At 50.2% G+C, this 6043-nt stretch overlaps 1 long non-coding RNA gene across 1 annotated transcript; it reads left to right on the top strand.

Moving 5' to 3' along the window:
- The first annotated feature begins 288 nt into the window (after nucleotides 1–288).
- Nucleotides 289–2506, top strand: LOC117096721. The gene is made up of 3 exons (XR_004442610.1): nucleotides 289–458; nucleotides 1677–1858; nucleotides 1972–2506. It is a non-coding gene; the product is annotated as an uncharacterized LOC117096721 (long non-coding RNA).
- Nucleotides 2507–6043: the final 3537 nt, after the last annotated feature.

The raw sequence follows: 6043 nt of genomic DNA on the forward strand, positions 1-6043 counted from the left end.
GGGGGAATGGTGTGCTTGGCAGAAATGGAATTATCTTGTTGGGCCAGATGATTAAGGAATTTGCTGTGGACTGAATGTTTGTTGTCACCCCCAAATCCACACGTTGAAACCCAAATCCCTAATGCAATGGTATTTGGAGATGGGGCTTTTGGGAGGTAATTAGGTCACAAGAGTGGTGCTTTCATGATGGGATTAGTGCCCTTGAGAAAGAAGCCCGGGGAGTTAGTGTGTGTCCTCTCTCTCTCTTTCTTTCTCTCCCCGCTCTCTCTCTCTTCTGCTGTGTGAGGACACAGGATCTTCCAGCACCTTGAGCTTGGACTTGCAGGCTCCAGAACTGTGAGAAATAGAATTCTGTTGTTTCAGCCCCGTCTAATGCATTCTGTTCCAGCAGCCTCCTCACACTGATGAAGACAGAATTTGATTTAACGGCAATCTAGTTCCAGCTTCCCATTTTACAGGTAAGTAAAAGGTCAGAAGGAGTGATAACTTGTCCACATCTGTGCAGTTTGCCAGTGGCAGAGCTACAACTCCAATTTGGGGTGTTCTTCCACCCTGATTGTGTGTGTGTGTGTGTGTGACTGGGGTAGTTTGGAGAGAGCAGTGATTCCATTGGGGTCATAGTTGTTGAAGAAAAAGAGCAATTCACCCTGATCTGTGTTCATGCCCCCCAAATGGGCTAGCTGTATTAAAACAACTCTTAATAAAACAAATGCAATGATCTGTGTTCATGCCCCCCAAATGGACCAGCTATATTAAAATAACTCTTAAACAAACACATGCAGTTTCACCCCTGTCTGCCACTCCAAGAAGCCAACCCTGGGTGTTTGCCTCTACCTGCTCTCTGCCCTCTGTCATTTGAGTAACAATTTGGCACAATGTTTCTGCACCAGGGACTGGGCCACGCTCTCTACCTAACTTGCTCTTGCCATCCTCCTGGCAAGCTCTATTCCAGGCTCCAGGTACACTCCTTCTTCCTGTCTCATTTTGTCCTTGCTCTTGCTTTCCTGCTCTCAGAATCAAAGAGGAGAATCTTTTATATGCAAACGACGTGGCTTCACCAATAAGATGTAGAAAGAGCTCCACCGGACCATGGGTTCTGCTATCTGAATTCCTGAGGTAAAGAAGAGCAGGCTCTGTTCAGCTCTTCTGAAACAAGAGCCAGCCAAGAGCAATTCTGAAATTGCTGCCCCTGGAAATTAAATCACTGTCTGTGGTGGAGATTAGTGACTTGGTGATGAGCTTGGGTGTGGGGGCTGGCCTTCGGGTCGCGGCTCTGCCACTTGTGAGCTCGTGCAGCTGAGTGAGTCCCTTCAGCTCTCAGCATCTCCATCTCCTCATCGGTAAAATCGGGCTAACGAGGGGAGCGGCTACAGAGGACTGCTGAGAGCATCACACGAGAGGCTGTGAAGTGCCTGGCAGCTGGTGTTTGCACTAGAAATACTCTCCAACAGGCAGCCTCCAGGCTCCTACCACTGTCTGAGGTCTGTGACAATGAGACATTGGTTCTGAGAGCCTCTGCTCCCTGGGCTGCCCTCCTGGCCCCATGATCCCCCATATCCTACCTTCCTGTGGCCACCTGCTAAATCAGCCGGGTCCCTGGACCCTTGGGATTTAACCAAAAGGCCTTAGAAGGGGTGACAGCTCCCAAAGATGTGACTTGGACACTGCACTTGCAGATGTAGCACTGCCAGGTGGCTATGACTGCCAGATGCCACATGACATTCTTCTTCATTCACTCAACTATGTGCCTGTGTGGTTGGAGACCCTGGGGCCCGTCCATCCATGGAAGACACAAAGGACACCTGGACTACAGGGGCTGCCACTGCCCGGCGTGCTGCAGGGAGCACAGGGCTACCAGGTGGCGGTTTGTCTCTGTGCTATACTTTCACATCATGTTCCTCTAATTATTTCCTTGAGTTAATTTACATTTATCATCGTTACAATTCGCTGTGTTGTGCTCCTAATTTGCAGAAATGCTTCAGCAGCTCAGAACTGATCCATTAATGCACAACGGTGTGATTAAGACGGTGGAACGACGGTGAGAACACAGAATGAGTTCGTAATCGTAAACCAAGTGAGAGGTGTCTGTGTTGGTCCTGGGAGGAGAACCTCCTGAAAGTTGACTTTGCACAGGCAGCCCAAACAGACAAGCATGAGGTAAAATACAGCAAGTCCCTGTTTCTGAAAAATGGATTGCGTCGTAGCAGTGAACTCACCCGTCAGACCTTGTACTTGTACAAACAGATTTCTGCTGTGTTATCAAACAGCCTCCTGAAGGGGAGGAATGCTTCAACTCTTTTTCAAGGAAAGTGTGGGGATCTCTTGGGCAAGCAAATCACATTTCAAGCACAAAACCAGGCGTGCCCATGCAAAATTGAGTAATTTCACGAATAAAGGCTGAAATGAGACAAAAGCAACATCATTCAAAGTTGGTCGTTCTGTCGCCAAAGCAGAGGAGGTGAAGTGGCTGCTGAGGAGGCAATAAAAGCAACCCCCAAATTGGCTGGGCGCGGTGGCTCAAGTCTGTAATCCCAGCACTTTGGGAGGCCGAGACGGGCGGATCACGAGGTCAGGAGATCGAGACCATCCTGGCTAATATGGTGAAACCTCGTCTCTACTAAAAAATACAAAAAACTAGCCGGGCGAGGTGGCGGGCGCCTGTAGTCCCAGCTACTCGGGAGGCTGAGGCGGGAGAATGGCGTCAACCCGGGAGGCGCAGCTTGCAGTGAGCTGAGATCCGGCCACTGCACTCCAGCCTGGGCGACAGAGCGAGACTCCGTCTCAAAAAAAAAAAAAAAAAGCAACCCCCAAATTAATGCCAAATGGGATGCTCAGGGAGAAAGCTAAAGGACCGGCAAAATCCTCTGTCAAATGGCACTCTGGGATATAATGTGGAAGAGCAATTCCTGGAGGTGTGCCTGCCAGCAGTCACTTCTCTTTACACAGGAAAAACCTCTGAGGCAAAGAGGGTGAATTAGGTCCTGGCAGGTTTGGTAGGAAGCATGATGGTTTTGAGGAAAGTGATCGTGATCGCAGCCAGCATTTTGTGATCCTGGCTTGGGCCAGGAAGTGCTAAAAGCACTTTACAAGCATTCAGCCACATTTACTTCTATTTTATTTATGTATTTATTTAATATGGGATACTTTTATTATTTAGATTTTATAACTGACAAGCCAAGGGACATGGAGGCAGGCTACCTTGCCCACCGTGACACAGCTAGCTAGCAGTGGAGAGGTGCATGCCCTGCCAACTAGCTCCATACACACACCTAACCACCGTGCAAACAGCTTCTGGCCAAACCTGAGGGAGAAATGCCTTTTTCTTCCCTGACTTTTGAAAGCTCATGTTTCAGGAAAAGAGGTTTTTCACAGAGTTAAGTTATAAGGATGATAATTTTCTGGTAGCCATGGTGTGGACTGGAAAAGGCATGTTCCCATTGGTTCTGACAATGTGTCACCATCTAATTCCCTGTAGGGGCAACCATCAAATCCATGCCCTGGCTGGGCGTGGGGGCTCACGCCTGTAATCCCAGCACTTTGGGTGGATCACTTGAGGTCAGGAGTTCGAGACCAGTTGGCCAACATAGTGAAATCTCGTCTGTACTAAAAATACAAAAATTAGCCTGGCGTGGTGGTGCATGCTTGTAATCCCAGCTACTTGGGAGGCCAAAACGGGAGGATTGCCTGGGTGACAGAGTGAGACTCTGCCTAAAAATAAAAAAAGAACATCGGTGCCCTAACTTTGCCTCACATCGAAGGAATTAACTTGAATCACTGACAGCAGGATGAAGCACAGCTGCTGAGGCATCTGAATCCTCCCTGGGAGGTCACTGACAGCAGGCACCACATTCTCACGAAGAGATCTGAAACAAAACAGCACATAAGCCTCTGCTTCTTGACACGGATAAAGTGAGTAGATGTCCCTGCCAGATGCCCAGGGGCTCAAGGAGGATCCATTTAGTGTCTGTTTAGTATCAGGAAGGCCCCAGGTCCGTTGTTTCAGGCCAGGAAAGTCACAGATGCTTCAAAAAGACCAAATCATAGTGAGAACTGCTGGGAAAAGCAGCTGAGGATCAGACAGAAGGGATCCCATCGACGAGCTGCAACCAAACGTGAACGATGTCCAGAGCTGAGCACAGTGAAAAGGCGGGTGAGGAGCCCATTTCCTGTTATCATCTTTCTCACAGCCTCCTCTCCAGCATTTGACTGAGTCTGGCAGTGGCAGAATCCGTTTTCTGCAAGAAATCTGTCAAAAGTGACTGTCTCTTGTCTGATCTCAGCCTGTCTTTTCCAGAAGGAGCCACAGTATGCCGCCTGCCATTGTCAAAGGTCAGGAATTGTGAGATGGGATTTTCTAATTCAGTAGAAATGAGGAGTTAGAAAGAAAAGGAATCCACAAGTCAACCTCTCTGGCCTTGGGGCCATAGCCACCTTTATACACATTTAATCTCTCAGACTTATAGGAAACAGTCATTATTTATGACTTGTTTTTCAGTATTACCTTCACTTCAATTGCTTTTAAAAATTGTGATGAATTGGCCGGGTGCAGTGGCTCATGCCTGTAATCCCAGCACTTTGGGAGGCCAAGGCGGGCGCATCACCCAAGGCCAGGAGTTCGAGACCAGCCTGGCCAAAATGGTGAAACCCTGTCTTTACTAAAAATACAAAAAAATTAGCCGGGCATGGTGGCCCACGCCTGTAGTCCCAGCTACTTGAGAGGCCGAGGCAGGAGAATTGCTTGAACTGAGGAAACAGAGGTTGCAGTGAGCCGAGATTGTGTCATTGCACTCCAGCCTGGGCGACAGAGCAAAACGTCTCAAAAAAAAAAAAAAAAAAAAAAAAAATTGTGATGACTCTCTAGTGAAAACAATTCCCTAAACTGTCTGGGCTGGGGGATCTCCCGACTTTTCTCTGGACATGGAGTCTTCCCTTTGAGAGGTCACAGCCAGGCTGGTAGCCTCAGGGCAGGGCAGGAAGTGGTCCCTACATCTGGTTCTTCGCCAGAGCTCTCCATCTCCATGGCTGGCACCACCACCCACTCAGCCGCTCTGTCTAGAGGTCGTACTTCACATTTCCCTCTTCCTCATCTTCTTTTCCTGATTTATCACCGAATCTTGAGGACTTTGCTTCTTCACAGTATCCAGTCTGCCTGTCTCCCCACATCTTCACCACAGCCCCTGATCCCAGGCCCCATCTCCGGGCTGGACCATCCCAACAGCAACTTCTAGGATACGCTCTGAGTTCCCCCAGGCCCACTGTCATTCAATGGCCTGGGCGGCTGCTTCAAAGCACGAATGGGTGCCCTCCCTTCTCTCCTCTCTTGCCCTTGCACTGCAGACCTCTCAGTCACAGCTCCTGCCCTGCCCTGAGCTGTGTAACTCACTGAATCCCACAGCAAGCCCACGAGGGAGGCAGCTCTGTGTGGGCCACCGGGGAAGCAGATGCTGGTACAGGTTGCAGTCCCAGGAAGCAGGGTGAGGCAGGCCAGGAGGGAAGCCTGCCCAGAGCGTGGTACTGCTGCAGGGGGTACCCAGCCCCTCCAGGGCCCTACGGCTGTGTAGAAGGCACCTTGACGATAAGACGCAGAGCTGTTCTCCACTGACCCCAATCCCACGAGTTGAGGTTTGTCCCGAAGGGTGGTGACTCCCCTCCACGTCCAGGCTCCCCATAGAGGGAAGGCTGAGTAGGCTCCTGGCTTCAGAAAAATCCTGAAAGCACAGAGGTGGGGACATTTTGAGGGCACTAGGGGCAGGGCATCGGCAGTGGCCTGGGTCCCGGCATTGGGGGTGCTCTGCTGAGCCTGCCAGGGTGAGTTGAGGGGGTGGCGTGGGGCCAAAACGGTCTCCTACACCAGAAGGTGGTGTCTCCATTTTGCAGATGTGGAAACAGAGGCACAGGGAGGCCAGTGGCTTGTTCAGGCTCATGCCATTGCTAAAGACCAACACCATCCATTTGGTTGGCAGCATCCCTGCAAGAGCTGATCCCGCTCGGAAGTGCTGAAGTGGCCGGGCATGGTGGCTCATACCTGTAATCTCAGCACTTT

The sequence above is a fragment of the Trachypithecus francoisi genome, unplaced genomic scaffold (assembly GCF_009764315.1).
Source record: "Trachypithecus francoisi isolate TF-2019V2 unplaced genomic scaffold, Tfra_2.0 Lachesis_group14, whole genome shotgun sequence".
In the NCBI taxonomy this organism is placed as follows: Eukaryota; Metazoa; Chordata; class Mammalia; order Primates; family Cercopithecidae; genus Trachypithecus; species Trachypithecus francoisi.